This window comes from Penaeus monodon, chromosome 44 (genome assembly GCF_015228065.2).
Source record: "Penaeus monodon isolate SGIC_2016 chromosome 44, NSTDA_Pmon_1, whole genome shotgun sequence".
Lineage (NCBI taxonomy): Eukaryota > Metazoa > Arthropoda > Malacostraca > Decapoda > Penaeidae > Penaeus > Penaeus monodon.
This window is the reverse complement of record NC_051429.1, coordinates 2,893,323-2,913,704: the sequence shown is the minus strand read 5'-3', so window position 1 is coordinate 2,913,704 and position 20,382 is coordinate 2,893,323. Positions and strand designations below refer to the sequence as shown.

Genomic DNA, 20,382 nt, shown 5'->3' with positions numbered 1-20,382 from the left:
TTTTATAAAAGAAACCAAAACAAGTTAAAAAAATAGGGAAGTAGGGCTCAGTGTCAGTCTCTTCTGTATTAAGTCGTATACAATTACTGTCGATAAATAATTGATGATGATAATAATGATCATGAGACGATTGTTTGATTTATCCTTTTTTTTTTACTCCAAACGGGTTTTTTTCTCTCTAGAATGAGCAAGATTAGAAGAAAAGGCAATTGACTACAGAAACCAAAATATCAAGAGAGTATAAATACAATATACCCCCATCGTCATATTCACGACAATCGGATGTATATATATATATAATAATAACATAACCTCAATCCATGGCGGCTAATAGGGAATATGTACATATATTGGAGGGCGTAAAGAGAGACTTACTGCCGCCCGATATAATAAGCGATCCCGACAGTGAGCGAGAAAAAGAATTGCTCACACAGTTGGCCGAGGAAGCAGCCTTCGTCGGCTTTTTTTTCCGAGATAGGGACTCTGTACGAGCAATAGTCTTGTTGCTATAAACTCGAGACTTCAGAAACAGTCGAAAACAACAATTTCGTTACAGTTGGGATCTCACATCGGCGCAGAATTTGAAGCTTTACAGAGCAACGTATTAATCGATAACCATTATAAAGGTCTGTTACCGCAGAAGAAAGGATAGAGAAATGCGATTTGATAGGAAACAGATATCGCATAGCAAGGGAGGAGCTGTCGACCCCCTCTGGAACTATATGGTCGAACTCGAAAAACGAAAACGAAAATTACACATATTTTCCGTCACTGCGAATCCGCTCAAGTACGAAAAAGAACCTAGAGAAAGAGGAGAGGGACAAGAAGAAAAAGAAGAAGAAGAAGACGACGACGACGAGGATGACATCGACGGTGATGTCGCTCCCATCGCCACCGCTGATGGCGACGAGGACGAAGACAGAAAAGCGACGGTTCCAAGAGATGTAAAGACGCTACCGCAAATTGGCCACTCTGTGACAACTGCCAGTGCGTCGCCCGCATCGGCGAAAAACTCGGTGATGTCGACGACGAAAGAGAGGAACGGTTACAATAATCCCATCATAGATCTTTACGTAGACCACATGAACAGTTTGAGAAACATGACGCAGCCCAAACCCTCACGACGTAAGAGTCTTAACCTATGACAAGTGAACGCTGCGGTACGGTGCGACAGACTGATTATTCGCATGGTTCTCTTAGGCGGAGTTCTCACAGTCTATGAGCCGGAGACGGGCATCACCTACGAAGAGCGTCATGTCACAGAAAGTCTCTCGTGAAAACATTCGATCCAGTCGAAAGGAAATGGAATAGTGGATGTTTCCATTCGTTCTTGGAGATAGAGAGGGCTCTAGCGAGAAGATATGACGTGACAGAAATAGGAATATCTTTATCGGAGATAAAAGATCAAAACATAGTCGGTGTCATCAATCATCTATTAGGAAAAAAAACGATATTAGAAAAAGGTGATATCCATCTGGTCTAGGACTGACGAAAAACGACCACCTCCTGTCATTCCATTCGATTTTACGTATAGCGCATAATAAAAGAAACCATGCGTGAAAACTTTTTTAAATTTTATCGAACTCGTGATGAGACGATCGAGAAAGAAAGAAAAGAACACTACATCTACATAAATTGTAAAACTCTACCAATTATTCCATCTTTGAGGTCGAATAATGGACGCTGATTCAAAGCCGTCAATTGACTGTTATTTAAATCATAAATATACAGGACGCTTGTCGATGTACGTTGTGGATTTCCAGGGTGCATCCGAGGGTACACATCATCCAAGTTCGATACCGTTACGGATAGCGGCAGTTGTCATCGCCTCCGCCACTGCCGCCGCCGCCGCCGCCGCCGACGTCGTCGTCGCCGTTTTTGTTATGTTGTTCTAACATTGTAGTTATCGTTATAATCATGATAGTACTAGTAGTAGTAAGAGTAGAAGAAATAGATTCCGCCTCTTCAACACCGTTATCGTCGTCAGTGACTCTAGTATCTCTACCGAGTAGTAATGATGATAATAAAGTATGATGGTGGTGATGATGATGATGATGACAATAACCAGTATGCATTTATGAAGACTCTTTTACGATTATATATTTCAGAATTATTGTTGGACTGTAGTTTTGTTAATGTAAGAATATTATTATCGACAACAACACAAGTGGCAGTATTAGTAGTAGTGATATGGTCCATATCGTTAATGTTACATTTCATACTGTTCATCCATTGACGAGGTTCTTATAATATCCGTAGAAAGATTAGAGCTCCTGCCGCTCAATACTGAACATGTGGTTATTGTCGTCGTCTTCATTATTAAAACTTCCACTAGAAGGAGAGAGAACGTGTCTTGTAATATCCTCGATAAAGTTACAGTCTATGTTTTTTATGTCTTATCTAACAACGATGGTATATTTTTTATAACTTATCTGATGAGATCTGGTTTGTAGTTCATAAAAAAAATAATTACATACCAAGTTATGTTTTTTCCCATTATTCCAACCAACTTAACGCCGGTAAACTTACTGCTTATTTAAGAAAGAGTGTCATTTACAAAACGACACTATATAAATAATTACGATGAAGACAATAAGGAGGAGCAGGAGGGACAGCAGCAGCAGAGGAGGAGGAGGAGAGGAAGATGATTATAATAAAACGAATGAGATAGAAAATCATAGACTATTTAAAGATCCCTTTTTATTTTTTTGCTGCTATAATGCTAAGTTTTTTAAGATTATAAATTTTAAACGGTGTTGGTGGTAGTGAAAAGGATAAACAAGACAAACACTACGGTGATAAGACGATTCTCACCCGAAAGCCACGATTAATCTTACCTCACCCTCCAACGGTAATGACAGCCTTCACCATAACCATACCGTTCATTGGTATTCAATAAAAATTATAAGCTTAGCAAAGCCGATATTTTAACTTACACAGGTAAGAATAAAGCAACGAAACGGATAACGACGCCATCCTTCCGATCACCGTCAACTGTGCAAATCGTCCTCCCGTTGCGAGTGTCGTGTTATACGGATACCAAAAGAACATTAGAGACAATAGTACAGAAATGTTAATGTGCGATTGTCGTCATCATCGTCAGTTGTTGAAATTACCGACTACTACTACTTCTACTACTATCTCTGCTGCTACTTCTCCCCCCCCTCTTCTTCTATCGAAATTAACACAAACTATATTCCGAGTCTAACATTTCCCTATCCAGGATTAAAGTCAATAACATCTGAACCTTCATCCACGATATCGGCAGCGGGTGTGAAACACCCTATCATGGTTAGAAAACTCGACAACAGACCAGGTACTCTACTACTCGATCTAACGACCGTGTACGGATTTCCTGACGGATCGTATACCGTGGTCGAGAGCATTGACCAAACAACCAAGATGAAAATATCCAGCACTCGCTGAATGGACCTCTATCGCCAGTACCAGTGTAATAGTAGCGCAGTCGATTACAGGCCACGGATCTTGCGAGAAGATTTAAACCTGTATCTGATACACATCCGCTCCAATCGCAACGCTGTGGATGGACGGCCATCTCGTTGGCGGAAATAGTGCTCCCAGTAGAGTGAATTGTGTCTCCGGTGTGCCGTTCCGTCTGGAGTAGTATTTTATTTTAGTATAGGGGTATTCTTATCGCATATGCGGTGTGGGAATATATGTCTTACTTGCTGATAGCGTATAAAAAAAGAAGGGTAGAATATAAACCCAACATACAGAGAATATATACATGTATCGTAATTGTTCATGGCGTATAAAGAGAGCAAGGAAGAATATAGTCCAAGAGATTACAAAGAACATATATCATATATCGGTTCATGATATACGTATATATAAAAAAGAAGAGGATATAATATAAACCCACAATATAAAAAATAACCACCAACAACATACGAATATACGAAATGGGAATAAACGATAATGAGACCTTCAGATCAGACAGTGCAGCTTTTCCAACCGCCAGGGAGTATATCGGAACAACTTTGAAAAGTCTCCGGAATAAACACAAAAAAGGACTGACCCAAAAAAAAAGTAGATACATGGAGAAAACATTTAATCGTGTACCGATTACCTCTGCCACAGCAGAAGTGGTGGTGGTGTGGTGGTGGTGGTAATGAAGCGCTCGTGGCCGCTATAGCGCCACACGCGTTCAATGAACACGCTGTGTGTAAGGCAAGTTGGTGTTCTGAATTACAGAAAAATTTCAATCAAGTGAGCAAAATCACTTTTGACGAAAAACGTCGTATCATCATGGATCTAAAAGACATGTTCTCCACTACTCTGGCTCTCAGTTCGAGCGACCTCGTAAAGTCATCTCGGAATGCGAATGAATCAGAAGACGTGATAATGTTGCTACCATCGCCGCCACCAGATTCCGACGAATACCGTACCTACAAAAACAAAAAGACATATACCAATAAAACACGACGACGTCGAGTCGGGAAACGAAAGGAGAAAGAAGAAATTAAAATAAGAAAGAAAAGGGCTTAGCTTCCGATCAACGAATGTTTCATACCGGACATACCTTATGATCAACGTGTGTTGAAGCACAGAGATAAGTCACTGCCCATCGTACAGGTTCTTCTTGAGGTAGATACAGTTGAGATCATCTGTACACCCACTCTATACCCCTACGTTTTGTGCGTCCATTATACAATCTTTAATTGTAGGAGGTTGTTCCATACAAATTATATCGGCTACTCTCTCTCTCTCTCTCTCTCTCTCTCTCTCTCTCTCTCTCTCTCTCTCCTCTCTCTCTCTCTTCTATCTATCTATATGTCTAATAGTTGTATTGTACTTGCATATTGTTATCATTTTTTCTGAGCAACGTTTGTACGCGGATAACCGTAAAATGTTCTTACACCCGCAAAATGTTTTTATTGTCGACGCTGAGTGTGATCTTATTTAAACCCGATGATTGTAATTCTTTTACTGATATCACTCTGATTATCAAAGAGAAGTTTTAACGCCTATGCGTGTATTCATGTTCGTATGTTTAAAAGTCTATTTGTTCGACGAATAATATCCGCAAAGACGATCAAACTATCGGAATGATCACCATAAGTATATCTTTATATGCGCACATACTCGCTTAGAATTTATAGGTTGAAAGGGATATACGTTTTACAAATTTTACAACACAAGTCATCCCATCATGAAGAATCTTAATATTCTCAAGCCCTCTAAACTTGATGTGGATCCAAACTCTCCTACTGCAAGCAAAGAGTGGAAACACTGGCATCGTTCATTTACAAACTTTATTGAGGAATGTGGAGAATCTGAGGCCGATAAGTTTAAGACTTTAGTAAACTGTGTTTCCTTTACCATATACGACCACATAGAAGAGTGCAGTGGTTATGAGAGTGCAATAAAAATACTACAACAGTTATATGTGAAAACTCCGAATGTGGCTTTGGCGAGACATTTGCTAGCTACCAGGAAACAACACCCAGACGAAACTTTAGACGAATATATGCAAGAACTCCAAAAAACTGAGTAAGGACTGCAACCTAAAGGCAACATTGACAGCAGAACAATATCGCCAGGAACTCATCTGCGATGCTTTCATCAATGGCATCGCTTCACCTCTGATAAGACAGCGCCTTTTGGAGAACGGGACATTTAATTTAGAATGTATTTACAATCAAGCCTATTTACTGGATCTAGCCCAACGTAATATCGATGACTATGTTTCTATAAGTGTTACTAATGCGTTAAGAGAGAAAACAAAAAACAACCACAACTTCAGACTAAGTCCGGAGAACAACAACCTCCTCCTCCTCTTCTTCCTTCTTCTTCTTCTTCTTCTTCATCTCAGTTTGAAGAAGTTGACCAGATGCTTGCTGTATCCAGCGTGTGAAGTTCAATCAACTACCTAACCAACTGGTTAAGGTTGTAATATATAAATTGAATAAATAAATAAGTAAATCTATAAAAGATTTTTACCACACGCAAACTTTAGAATATATAAGAATGGATTTCGTTAAAGAATCATTGCCGACTTTAAACTCATAATGTAGAAATGTTAGCTGTTATGTTACGAATAAACATTCCAAATATTTAATTGTATAATTTCTCAACTGCTATTTTATTTTTTTTTTGGATATTTTACCTTTATATTTTGTTTTTATTTATCGAAATATTTGCTTGCCCGTGTGATAATAAAAAGTAGAAGAGTAGAAGAAGAAGAAGATGAGTAAGAAGAAGAAGAAGAAGAAGAAAAAGAAGATCAGTGGCTATAAAATATTACACTATTCACCCAATAACCAATATAACCTGTATAATAAATAAAATAAAACGTTATATATAAGAAATGCTCTTTTGTTTCCTCTCCTATTCCTTCCATAAATCTACTCCAAACGATTACATTTGTCAGCTCATCCTGTCCTGTTCCTACATAATTGTTTTTACGCATGCTTGTCTGTGCGTGTGTACATGATACGTGATAAGAGCCACTAGTATATAAGGCTGGTCAGTCCAAGAAGATCCTAGACATCCTCTCCAGGGAGAGATCGCCGGTATATATAAAACTGGCTCGTCCAAGAACTTGCACGCACATCCTCTCCAAAGAGAGATCACCGATATACATAAAGCTGGCTCGTCCAAGAACTTGCACGCACATCCTCTCCAAAGAGCGAAACAACAAGAGATGAGTAGCAGTGCTCAATAATGTCAGTGTTTGACAAAATAATTTTGAAACAGCAGATATATATAACTGTATAACTCAGAGGAGAGAAGAGAGAGGAGAGAGAGAGAGAAAAGAGAGAGAGGAGAGAGAGAGAGAGAGAGAGAGAAGAGAGAAGACAGAGAGACAGACGTGTTCCTCAATATTTTGTTAAACATCCTGATTGCGTTGTGGAAGACGTGAAGTGATAGATGATTATTATTTTATGTATCTCTACTAGATTGCGAGATGATAGATATCGCGATATCTGATAGATATTCGTAGCGACTACAACGATGACGATTGGCAGCCGCCACCCATGTGATGTCCGGATATTATCGAGGATAGTGAACCGCCGGCCTGCCTGCCGAACATCGTCGAAGATAGCGAAACGTTGTCGACGACTCTGTATATAGTGACGCCAGGCTCTATGAGGCGAGGAGAAGGTGAGCGATTATAACACCTCACGTCGAAATCTTTCTTTTGTGTTTGTATTATTATGTTATTTGTTTTACCCGTTTCTCTACCTAACCCCCTCCTTTTTTTCTCTCCGTGATTATCAGACAGAGAATGGCGAATTAAGACTCACTTCTTGCTTAAGATGCCCTCCTCAATTCCTGCCGAGCATACTCTGAAATCAAAGATCCCCAGTGAAGACAACTGCTTCAACATCCTGATGGCTGACATATCCGGATCGATGAAATTTCATTGGCCATTTATCGGTGTCAGCTTGGAATAAACACGTCGCTCAAAATCTGTCAGGAACCACAGAGATCTTCGTTTTCAATAAGGAGGTCGAGCAGGTGGGATACTACAAGACTAAGGCCAACCGGCGATCCGTCCCTTTGTTTGTGGAAGGAAAACTTCAAGGCGGAGCGACTAATCTGACATCTGCCCTACGGACCATCCTCGAGAAGGTCATACCTGTAGGCAAAGGTACTCAAGGTGTTCCTTATCACGGACGGTGACCACAACTGCGGTGAGGTGCCGCAACCGGATACCGTCATAGAAAAGATGAAAGAGCCGATGGGAAAGATCTGCGACGTCTATCTACTGGGAATCGGAAAAGATTTCCCCGTAGAATACAGCCTCAAGATAAGGTCACGACTTCAAAACGGAAGTTCGAATCTGCCCACACTCTTCTGGTTGAGGTTATTCTGATGTTGATGAAAAGATGAGGGCCATCGGCGATCACCTTGCTAAAAGGAATGACTCGAACATGGAGCTATCTGTTACAGGATATAAAATGCCGAGGTCGCCACCCACGAAAGAATTCCACCTTTCAGAGTGGGTCTACTTTCCCGAGGATCCCGAAGAAGACGAGAGACTCAAGATCTACCATCAGGGTCACTGCGCCGGCCAGCTGATTTTAGAACGATCCGCGGTCACGACTCCGATCCTGATGGAGATATTTCGCCAGTGGAAACAGCGTAGCGATTCAGTATCACAAACTGAAGAAGCGGATTCCTTCTGACCTGCTTCCGTTCATGAGCGTCCTTCAGCACCGCTCTGCGGCAGACTGGATCGAAGGGACACTCTGTGGCAGCAAGGCTCGCACGAGCCGGTAACAAGACGACCGAGGTGGAATTTAGAACTACCGTGAACAAGATGAAGAAAATTCTGACCCTTGATAAATACGAAGACGCCTTAGATCTCGCAAGAGATGTACTCAGCACACTGTGTCTGCAGGCAAGTACCAGTCAGGTCCCTGCAGCTGAAGGGTCACTCTGGTGGCGATTACGTGAATGACTGTCAAGAGTTCCTGAAAGTGTATTTGGCGAAAAAAGCAGAACTGAAGGCCCTGATCGTAACTCCGGAAGACTGCTGCCGCATCACTATGGCCTCAACCTTATCGGATCTCCAAGACGACGCCTTCCCTCAACTGTTAGAACTGAACAAGTACGAGTTCCTCAAACAATTTACCATGAGCGGCATTCCGGTGTTTGCACCGACCAGAGACATGCTGGCCCTAACCCCTGGTCCTACAACATCACGAAGATCCTCACGTCTCCTTATACCGTCATGAGTCAAGTGGCCATCGAGTCTTCTGCAGAAAACCGGGCACCCGGCGACCGCCACAAGGACGTGAAGCTAAAGGACGATGACGACAACACTCGTTTCAATGCCGTCGTTCCGGTTGTTCACCCCGGAGTCTGCAAGGTGATGAAACCTCTCGTCCAAACGCGTCTCTATGCATGTGTGCTACCTTCGCCGTCCTCAAGAATCCTCACATCATAGACTTCGATGTGCACATGGCAGCTTTGGCTTCCTGCTGGATGAGGATCTTGTACGATCACCCAGAAGTTCCGCGACCGGAACATGTTCGTCTGCGAGAGGCGAACATCATCGCTACAGCTTCACTGTACACCGAGAGGAGGGGTTATGCTCGGTACTGCAAACTCCTGAGGGAAACGCACCTCAGGCGCTGATGACAGAAAGTACCGCGACCGTAGAAGGTCGTCCGGTGCGGTGTGAATCTCTCATCAAACCCATATTTATGCTACGCCTGATGAAGCAGCAAGAGGAGGACGACATAGATCCGATAAAAGTTGCAGAGATCGTGAGGTTGACCCTTCTCGAATTTGTAGGGCGCAACACGAGTCGCACCGAGAGTTCCAAAAATGAAGACACGCCTACACGGATCTCTTTACAAAAACGCTAAAAGACGAGGACGAGAAAAGAGAAATTCTGCAAAGGCGGTGCGGACGGCGAGCGAAGAGATCATAGCTTCAGGGGCCTTTCGACTTTCAGAGTTCTATCGCTCGAACAGGTCCAGAAGCAGCCAAGAAGGAGGCCACAAAGCAGGCGAAAATACTCGTAAAAGACCTCGTGCCGCCGATACAGCTTGAGACGGACCAGGTGACGCGATTGTACAGCGCATCTCTTGCGGGGCCGTATCGTGGCATACTCTCAAGACTTATGCCCAGGGACTGGGCTTGTCCAGAGACGTCATCGGCGAGCTATTTTCTGAGAAGAGCATATTTATCTATCTTCGACATGCGCTGCAGTACAGGTCCTCGCGTGAGCGACTCGCCGCCAAAGTCGACACCTACAAGAGTCCCTCAGCTTCGTGACGAGGCAAGTCGCAAAGGAGTACATCGCCTGTCATACAGAAGAAGTCGAACGGGAATTGGTCGGCCTTCTCCAAAACTCTTGGTTGTCGGAATACGACGAAGCCCACTCCGAAATGGTACAGCGATGACCAGAGAACAAATTCTAGCAGCGGCTTCCGCCCCGCGAGGTCGAGGTGACAGCCACGACCTTCGATGAGTGTACGGAAATATCGCCCGCATCTGGGACTTCTCACCAATGCCTGTCAGTGCCTCTGCTGCCCCTTCTTCCTCCAGCCAAGCAAGAGGTACAATCAGCACGCTACAGTGAAGAGACGGGGAGCCACCCAGTTCCTTCACGCCTTCCATCAAACCGCTTACAACTGTCGTGCAGAGGCAGACATTGAAACCCATCGTCGAGCTCCGTAACGGAACCTATCGCAAACGAGAGGGTCGAGCGAATCGGTGCAGGTGCCACTATCAGACCATATCCTCCAGAGTATGAAACGGTTAAAAATTACCTACTCGGAACTCGACTTCAAACGAAAGGGTCAAAGCGAACCGGTACAGGAGTCGATACCAGATTCTCTCCTCCAGAATACGAAACGGCCAAAAATCCTACTCTGATTCGCTCACTAAAGAGAAGCGATCCATCGAAGTAGGCTCATCAACGTCAACTTACAAATCAAGACTTATTGAAATCATATAAGCGATGAAGAGAATAGCATCATCATCAATGTCGACTTACAAATCGAGATGTATCGAAGTCATAAGCAAGCGTGATAGAATATCGGTTGTAAAAATATAACTTGTATATATGAACGCGTGTGTTAACATACAGTCTGTCTGCGACAAATGTGACTTCGGAAATCAACTATTCACGTCGATAACGAATCCGGAATAACGTACGACGCAAACACACGTAAATGCATACATGTATATATTTTCGATCATTGCGAATTGTATCTTTGTCTTGGGTGGTGTGGACGTTAAGTATACAATAACCGTAAGCGTAAACTGATATACGAGTTAATCCAGCTGGAACAAACAGAACCACAGTTAACCACACTATTCCACCATATAACGCATTAAGCTATCTCAGAGAACAGTAGCAGAAGTGGAGACGGACGACAAAAATACTGGAATGGACACAGAGATCAAGAATACAGGAAACGGTCTTTTGTGAAATTAAAGTTAAAACGACTCGCTGCATTTCATATCGATCAGACCATTCTACGGTAGATACATCAAAGCGAAACGAAAAAATCTAGAGTGGCATCAATATCCTCAATTTTCTCATCGTGGGGAGTGGGCATCAAGCTCACGACACATAATATATATGTGTGTGTGGTATGCATAGTCCATGTATGATACTGTTATTATTATGTTAATTTTTCACTTGGCGTTCTATTTAGCCTATCTAGCTATCACCACATTAAGTCTCGGAGGTGAAGAAGAAGAGAATCCTGAATCGAGAAGTAAAGAAAATACCAAAGCCATCACATTACAAGTATAAGGAAATATGCAGGTCTTTGTAAGACACTGACGGGTAAGACGATTACCCTGGAGGTCGACAGTAATGACACTATCCAATCGGTCAAGAATAGGATTCAAGATAAGGAAGGCGTGCCGCCTGATCAACAGCGCCTAATCTTTGCCGGCAACAATTAGAAGATCATCGGACAATCAGTGATTATAACATAACACAAAGAATCCACACTACATCTTGTCTTGCGTCTGCGTGGTGGTGGTGGTGGTGGTGGTGACGGTGATGGTGATGGTGACGATATACACGATGTGGTATGGAATCGAAACCAAATAAAACATTGATGGCATATTTATAGTTTTTTTTTATTACCCCTCTTTCTTAATGATATTTCACATAATTTACAATTTCACGTTTTTGTTGATAATCTCTCATGTCTAAATATTTATCAGTAGAAGAAATCATTAGCATCACTACAAATATTATTTTTATCACTGTCGTTGTCATGCTCTTACCTTTGGAGGTTCGAGAGAACTGACGCTGGTTTTCTGATGATGATGATCATAACTCTGCTCTTTAGGTTTCCCTTCACTGTATTTGTTATGAGAAGAAGAAGAAGAAGAAGAAGAAGAAGGAAGAGGGTTATGAGAAAAAGAAGAAGTTGTAGTAGTAGTTTGTTCAGAAGAGCGCTGTTGTTTTACCTCTGTTAACGTTGTCGATATAGACGATGGTGTCGCTATTGAATTAAACATCTGTTTATATTTTATATCCATCATATTAGATAGAGCACTTTGATTTGTTTATCAATTGCTGTTCTTACTCGTCCATTCGATTTCTTCATTCCAATTGCAATTTGACAGAAGATGATGTCGATGAAGAGGTGATATTGATGTTTTCTTTACATTTTTCATCCCTTTAAATATCATCTCTGGAGGAATGAGAATGTTGGTTTCTTTCTTTTTATTAATAGCAATATTATTACTATTAATATTAACATTGTTGTTGTATAACTTTTCTAGATTTGTCTACCAAGGGTGATTGCGTGTGGCTTTTGGACCCACAACACGAACACACCGTCGCTTTCTTGCAAAGAATAGTACATTCCTGATAAAATTATATGTGGCCGCGGATACGGATTTGAGTTGCTTGACGTCTCTCAACATATGAGCGTATTCCATTTCTCTTCCCGCTTGACAGATTGCATCGTGTCGTTTTCGATGTCATATTCTAGTACGTTAATGCTAGAGATAAAAAGAGATGCCGTGACATTGATGACTGCCATGAGATTTTTCAATAATTCGATTAGGGGGAGAAACCAAATAAGAAATATTCAGACAGGTGTTCCATCGTTATTATTATTATTATTGATCATCATCCTCGTTATTATTATGTATTATATTATTCTTGTTATCAGCATAGATATCTCTGCGGAAACACGAGGACGTGTGTTTTGATAAGTTTAGAAATAGTTTTAGTTATTGTTGTGATGTTTTTTATAGTGTATTAATACTACTGTTATGTTGTTGTTCTATTGATTTGGCTGCTATCGCTGCTGCTGTACTGTGATTGCAGTTGCAGTGATGATTGATGATGATGATGACGATTTTTGACGATACAGACGAAGAAAGATAACCGATGAAATTCTTTGCATCATCTAGTAAGGACTTTTTAATAGGTTAAGGAAAACGAAGACGATCTCTATTATTTTGATATTAAGTTTTACGATCGTCTTAGATGCATCGTTGCTTGTTACTCATATTCTTTACACGTCTCTAATCGTATCATTCTGAAAAAATATCATCGCATTATTTAAATGTGATATATCGCTCAGCTCCATCCGTGTGAAGCGGTAGTTTCGTTTTCGTTCTTGTCCACATCTAATTCGCCATGTTTAATAGAGAAGATAAACACCATCATCGATGGTTTTAAACTCGAATCTATCTGCGATGTTTATATCCCATATTAAATCGTTGTTATTATTATCACAGTTCACATGCGTATATGTATATATACATACGCATATATGTATATATTATATATATATATATCTATACGGATAGGTAGATCTACCCTACTTGTGGGAAAAATTCGCTACATTGAGATAACTTATCCTCCACCGTAGTTAGAATACGAAATTATGAGTAATGATGGTGTTGGTGTTGGTGTGGTGATGGTGGTTGTTTGAGGTGATTGTTATGATCACAATGCAGGCTTGTAAATGCGGTAGCTGTACGAAACAAAATTAACACTACTGCTACTGGGCGTACTGTTAATACACTTACGTGGTCTGTTCTACTGCTGTACTACTACTACTACTATCAATAATAATAATAATAATGTTCCTACCGAGCAACAATAATAGGCAAATAACAATAAAAATTTAAAAACCACCCATTGCACCTTGAATCATATTTCGACAGAATGTTGGAAATTATTTTGGTAAGGCATAGTCACATATATAATATCCAATACATCGCGAGCCTTGGTTGTGACGATGACGATGTACGAGGATGGGGGATGTTGATGATGATGAAGACTTGATGATAACAAGGAGGAACGGTATAGTTGGTTGGCCTCGTCTCAATTTTGCGCTGATAAATGAAGCCGTAAGCGCTAGCGACTTTTTATTATAATTCTCCCCGAATCTACCCGAGTCTCCTCATCTATCGGCGCGAAAAGACTAGTCTCACGCAATCGTACTGGATACGTCGAAACACGTGGACATCCATTTAAAAGAGCCATAATTCGACATACTGATTCTGGCGACTCTACATACATAATACCCTTTTTATAGCAGGAATTACAAAAAACGAAACCGCGAACTGACGCAAGTGAAGCCATCAAGCCCGTGGCACACTTTAAAAAACGATTTGATTAACATTTCGTGTTCACATTTCTAGAGATTTATCAAAACTCCTCCGACATCAAATATGAGCCTCGATCTGTATATGCCATCGTCTGTTCGTCGAAAAGAATATTCGGCTCATTATGCGAACTTAAAGCTTTTTTCAGAAGTAACCTTTCGAAGTCTCGAGATATCTAAATTCGTATTATCTACAACAACAGCAAATTGAAAGAAGCTTAACTCGCCTATATCCCCGTAGAGACCGAAGCGCTCAAAAAGGACATTATCACATTCCGAATAAAATATACAAATCTCCTTCAACTGGCATCGGGGGGAATCTTATTTTAAAAATGATTCGCTATTGTTTAAATTGCCAGTTTCATGTTGGATGTCGATTTACAGAATCGCCAGTTTCTTAGCATCGTTAAAGTCGATCGAGGAAAGGTCTCTTTTCTGTCAATGGATCTTTGGATATGTCATATTTTATTGCGGGCACAGTGTTTTTGTAACGAGACATCGTCGATAGCAACTATTATCAAGAGCTTGCAGACCTGGATAAACAACACTTTCGTTTACGAAAGAGGTTTTATCGAATTTGAAAAGCGCTTCAAGAGAAGACCTTAAGAGAACGAGTTAATTCGGAAAAAAAGGTCGTGCGATGGTCATTGGTAATAACAATATAAAGGTAATGCTAGCGATAGTAATAATGATTAATGTTGACGATGTACCGATGATGATATCGAGGATGAAGAGAGGAAGAGGAGGATGACGATGGCGATGAAGGACGTGATGATAATAATAATAATAATAACAACAACAATAACGATCGTCCATATAAACCGTGACGGTCACAAATCTTATAATAAACTTTACCTCGCATCTGGTATATTTGGTGACAATAGTAATTTCGGTAGGAACTTGATTTCGCTTGTTGAAGAAGCGAATTGCCGTTTACAAAAATTGACAAACTGTGTCTTTCTAATGAACACGTCAGTAATCCATTCGTCGCGTATTATTTCAAATCTGATAGATTCTTTCCATACAAGGAGAACTCTAAAACCATTAATTGTTTATTGCGAATCATTCGATATGTCCGTTGTCCGTCGCCCTCTCTGTCTTTCTAATAAGGCTTCAAGAATAAGCTCGATATCTTTAAGGATTCGATGTTAGCAGCGCGTGAATCGCGCCATCTCCTCTAATCTTCACTCGAGGGCGGTCCTTTTAACAAACATGAACGACTATAATACAAATAGGTTTTAGACAATAAAGCGAGCAGAGACGTCTATTACAGATCTAGACTTATATTCGAAGTGCAAGTCCTCTGCTCATACCTATTTACCGATATTTATTTATATCTTTTAAAGAAAGCGTTTCCCAAGGCATACGGAAACACGTTACAATCTGGTAACGTATACTACAATATCACGGTTAATATTATTTCCGCCGTTCGGGTACGCTCATTTTCGTGTCTGTCTTCTCTCTATGCCATAGAATTCGTTTCCGTAAGAGAAATATACCGAGAACACTCCATCTGTTTAAAAAGGGAGAAAATTGCAACAGATCGACAGCGACAAAAAAAAACGGAAAGGCTTATAAAACTCACCACGGCTATGGAAGTCTTCCTTGCTAGAAAAGACATCTCCAGGCTAAGATAAAAATCGTCGAGACGCCCAAGTGATATCTCGAAAATTAAAGGGCCGGGCGGCAATTCTCAACCTTTTAAACCTCATTGGAACTGAAACAACACGAGAATACAATGATTTCGCCGTACTCCTTCTGAACAGTTCTGATGAAAGGTTTATTAACAGTTTTGGCAAAGACCTTTACATACTAAACCTTGGAGATTTTCGGTGGGTGGTACCGCTGACGCAGTGAAACGTATTGGTATTAACGATTATACCGGAATCGTAGAATGCTAGTTGAACATCTTGTCTCTCAATAAATACGCTCGTTCTCCTTTCTAGAGACCAGGTTACCCAGCGGGTTCGATGATCACATCTACGAGTCGAATAGAAGAGAATACCTCTACGCTAACACCGATCCGAATAGGTAAGTTCTTACACAAGTGTTGGCAAATGAACTATCTCACAAAAAAATCGAGAGCGCTCTCAACGTACCGCTTCGGATCACGTCATCATCTTCGAGAACAACTCTTCGTCTGTATGGATAATCGATGAACGTCTTAAGGAAACAATGTTGGACAGTCGCGATTATGGCCTCGTGCTCGTCAGGACCACACGCTTGTCTTAACGCCCAACATTCGCCATTTTAACGCGCGACTCGACATAATGACAAATCAAACTGCAGCTTTCTCGATAGACTCAACACGAATACAAATGACAAAAAACACCTCAGGAATTACTTCTGCCGTGTGTTTTTCGGTGGTCTAACGATGCGGCTCTTTCATTTCGCGAGACTGTCTAATTCACCTTTACACATCCTTCAAGATTCATATAGTGCCGCAAGGCAGCGATCATCGACAAAGTCGAAGAGAAAATAGTAAGAACTATTATTATCCTAATAAAAGAATTATATTATCGGTTAAAAAGAATATTGGGCATAACACTGGTGTAATAATATTAACCCTAATATAATGTTGTTAATACTATGAAAAATAAATAACAGTAGCAGATTCTTCCTTGATACCTAAAGGAGCTTAGAAAGATCACACAAGCAACCCGGTTTAAACAATCTAAAGTCACATCCTCGACGGCATCTAAACAATATCAAAATGTCCCAAATTAACCATTTTATGATATTGTTTTTAGGCCTGTTAATATATTGTGAGATGACGATGATGAAATATAAACCTCCTGAAGATACTAATAGAGACAGCACAAAGAAAACACTACGACGACTAACGACAACGAACGATGATGATGAATGATGATGATGAGATGATGATGATGAGTGAGATGATGATGATGTGATGATGATGATTATGAAGATGATGATGATAATCTGACGACGACGACGACGATGATGATGATTATGATGCAAGATGATGGATTATTCAAGATGATGATGATTCAGATGTGATGAATGATGATGACGCTGATGATTGGATTATTTTCTCTAATGAAAAAAGAGTATATTTTTCCCCGAGGACACTGTAATAATCATTAAGGTTTATTAATTATTAGGATAATAAAATCATGTAATATACATAACGGTGTTTTTATTTATTTCACATACAAATAATATACTACTACTACTATACTACGACTATTACCGTTCCTTTTATTTCGGTCTTGAAAGTAGTCTGGTAGTGGAACGAGTGACCGGACCTTTATTCCTGTATTTGGTCACACTCGTTTTGTTGGTTTGTCGGTTGACGAACATCCCATGCGTGTGATGTTCTGTTTTTATATCGAGCCATCTTTTATTTTTTTTTCTATTTTTGTAGAATTTTCTTAATATCGTACTCGATATGTTCATGGTTTTTTATTTCCACTGCCCAGGATGTTTACATCCTACGTCCTATGAGTATCATCAGAAGATCAGAATTTATAGTGTCCTTTGTCTTCTGCTGCGGAACGCTTGGTGGAAGATGTATTAGACTATCCTTATTTTTGTTAAGGTAATCGTAATCGTCGTTTATCTGTTGTATTATTTTGTTGTGTGTTTTTGCTACTGTTGTGGCTCGCGTTTAATTTACCCGTGCTTGTTATATTTTCGTCGACGTCTTCGTTCACTATCGGATCTGTAATTATAGATGGATGAAGACGATGAACGACGAAGACGAAGGGAAAAAAAGTGAAGATAAGAAGATGAAGAGAAGATGATGAAGAGAAGAAGGAGGAGGTTGGTGGTGGTGGTGGTGGTGACTGCAGTATTTCGAGGAGTTAGGGTACTTCACTTCGTCTATTATCAAACAAATAATACATAAACGCCGTGATGGGCCAAATTGATAATATAATAATAACCCCGTCCTGATTGCGTCCAAAAGAAATCATCACGGTAGTAATGATAATAATAATAATAATGTGATCATAACAATTTAATGGATCTACTACACATAGGAAAAAATTTATTAACTTTTTATATAATGTTCCTTTTTAAGACTTATTTCGATTATAGATATAGATAGGGTGAATGATCCTAACGACCAACCTCTAATACCTAGGACCACTATATTACGGGTGCATCGACATAGTTCCCGATCGACCTAAGTTAGTCCCATAAGATCATGAGAAAGACCTGGGGTCTAATTAAAGTTTTCCGTCAATTACCATCATCTTTGGATGTAATAGGATCACTGACGATATAATACTGACGATGAGGAGAGATGATCCGTCGTCTTGTAAAGCATATATTAGAATAGCGCTTCTCGATTTACTCTGGGAAGACTAGTCGAAAGTGATGTAAAATTCTAGAGGTTTGTGCGCCGAGTTATACACTTCTCATAATAGTGACATGACTCGCGCATAGGCCAAGTCAGCTGTAATAAGAAAGAGTATCAAGAAGAACTTATACGTTTCTTGAGTCTTAAGAAAGTTTTCCAATCTTTTTGAATTCATTTTTCCTTGCACATTGGACTGATCGAAAACGCACCGTATATATATATATCTCCATTAAAAATATCAATCATAGTACATTAACCTAACCGACACGCATGCATAGATGCATATAAACTTATACATCGTAATATGTACGTATGTGTGTAATGTTTGCATTATTATTTTCCTTTAACGGTGTTTGACTTGCCGGTTATTGGATGGGTTTTATATTGTCTTAATAGAGGGAAATACAAGGAGCCTTTATAAAAGACTATTGCCCGCTTGCAGTTTTGCCTATAGAAATAAATTCGACATTTTTTTAATGTACCGTCTTGGGATTTCGACCAGAAAAAAAACAATATCTTCCGTCAAACATTACTTCTATAACCATCAATGGAGTTTTAGCATCAAAATCGAGCTCCTCTTTCCGTGATGCCGCTATTTTCCTACTCCATCTTGAGATGTCGTTTCTTTTCTCCCTCGTTGTTCGAGCCTCATGATCGTACTTGTTTTTCATTTCCACCGATAATCGTTTCGAACAGACCTCGATCCCCGATCTTAACACGCAATAAGACTCCAGCCCGCGAGATGTTCGTTATTCTCGAGATGATTTTCTTCATCTTAGAGCGTCTAATAACGTCTCGTAAGTACAACTCCGCCAAGAAGGCATACGAAGTAAACTGCAGAGTCCTTCAAAGTTTTTATTTATAGAGGCTTCCGTTTTTCGATAACGGGGTCGACTTTCGGTAGGAATTGGCAACTCGGGGCGATCCGTCTGACGAATGGTTTGTTCTTCTCCATCTCGTCACACATTGCGTCGTGTTCGTTGTAGCATCTCCTGGCGTATCTATCGTCCAATCGGGAGTGCTTCCCGCGTATTATATCCTCGTCCAACCTCTGGTGAAGACATATTTGTCTCCAGCAGTTGTGCGTGAGAAAACGATATCGGTCCGACTTTCAGTTTCATGAACAACATTTTCGTTATATCCCATTGGCAATAGGCTAGAGTTAAACTTGAAATCGAGATTACGTACAACTCAGAAAAAATAGTCGCACTGGACCGACGAATTCGAGATTCGACGCACTCTGGTACCGACACATGTCAGCAATGCGTTTTACCGTTTCCGTTCTCTACGAATTAAATAATGGGATAGATTGGTACCGTTGGTCTTGGAGGCCGACTCCCTCTCGGAGAACGTCTGCTGCGCTCTTTCATCAGTTTTATGTTCTCTTGACCAAACGTCTAAGCCTTCATATGGCTACCATTATTCAACAGATGCTTGAATCCACACACGCCAAACGTTAGGGATACGACGGTTTTCAAGTTGAGGACTTTTCGTACCCTCTTCCCTTTATCTCTCGTCTTTTCTTCATGGTGTAGAATCTTACCCTTTATATCTCCACGAATGGGAACAACGAACATCGCATTTGAAAATTGTGCAGTCCTCTCTTTCGTCTTCGTCGTTATCATTATCGTGTCCATTTTTCTATATCCGTCGGAAACTGTCACCGTCTGTACTAATCACCGATATGTTTTCTTCTATTTCGTAGGTTTCGGATATGGATAAACCATCAAAACAGAGTCGATACATAGTCGAATATTTTTTCCGTCGATATTTCTTTTCGTCGTTATTGATGATAATTTCTTTTTCGCGGCTTATTAATATTATAATATTAGTAGTAGTAGTCGTAGTCGTAGTAGTAGTAGTAGTAGTAGTATAGTAGTAGTAGTAGTACAGCACCCGATTTTGTCCATATATTTTAGTTTTTATTATCTCGACTGATATATAGGCGAACCGTCGAAGCTTACGCGCTCGGTA

The 20,382-nt window shown here is 40.4% G+C and overlaps 1 pseudogene; it reads left to right on the top strand.

Moving 5' to 3' along the window:
• Positions 1-18,235, top strand: part of LOC119568518 — a 28,899-nt pseudogene extending 10,664 nt beyond the window's left edge.
• The last annotated feature ends 2,147 nt before the right edge of the window (positions 18,236-20,382 follow it).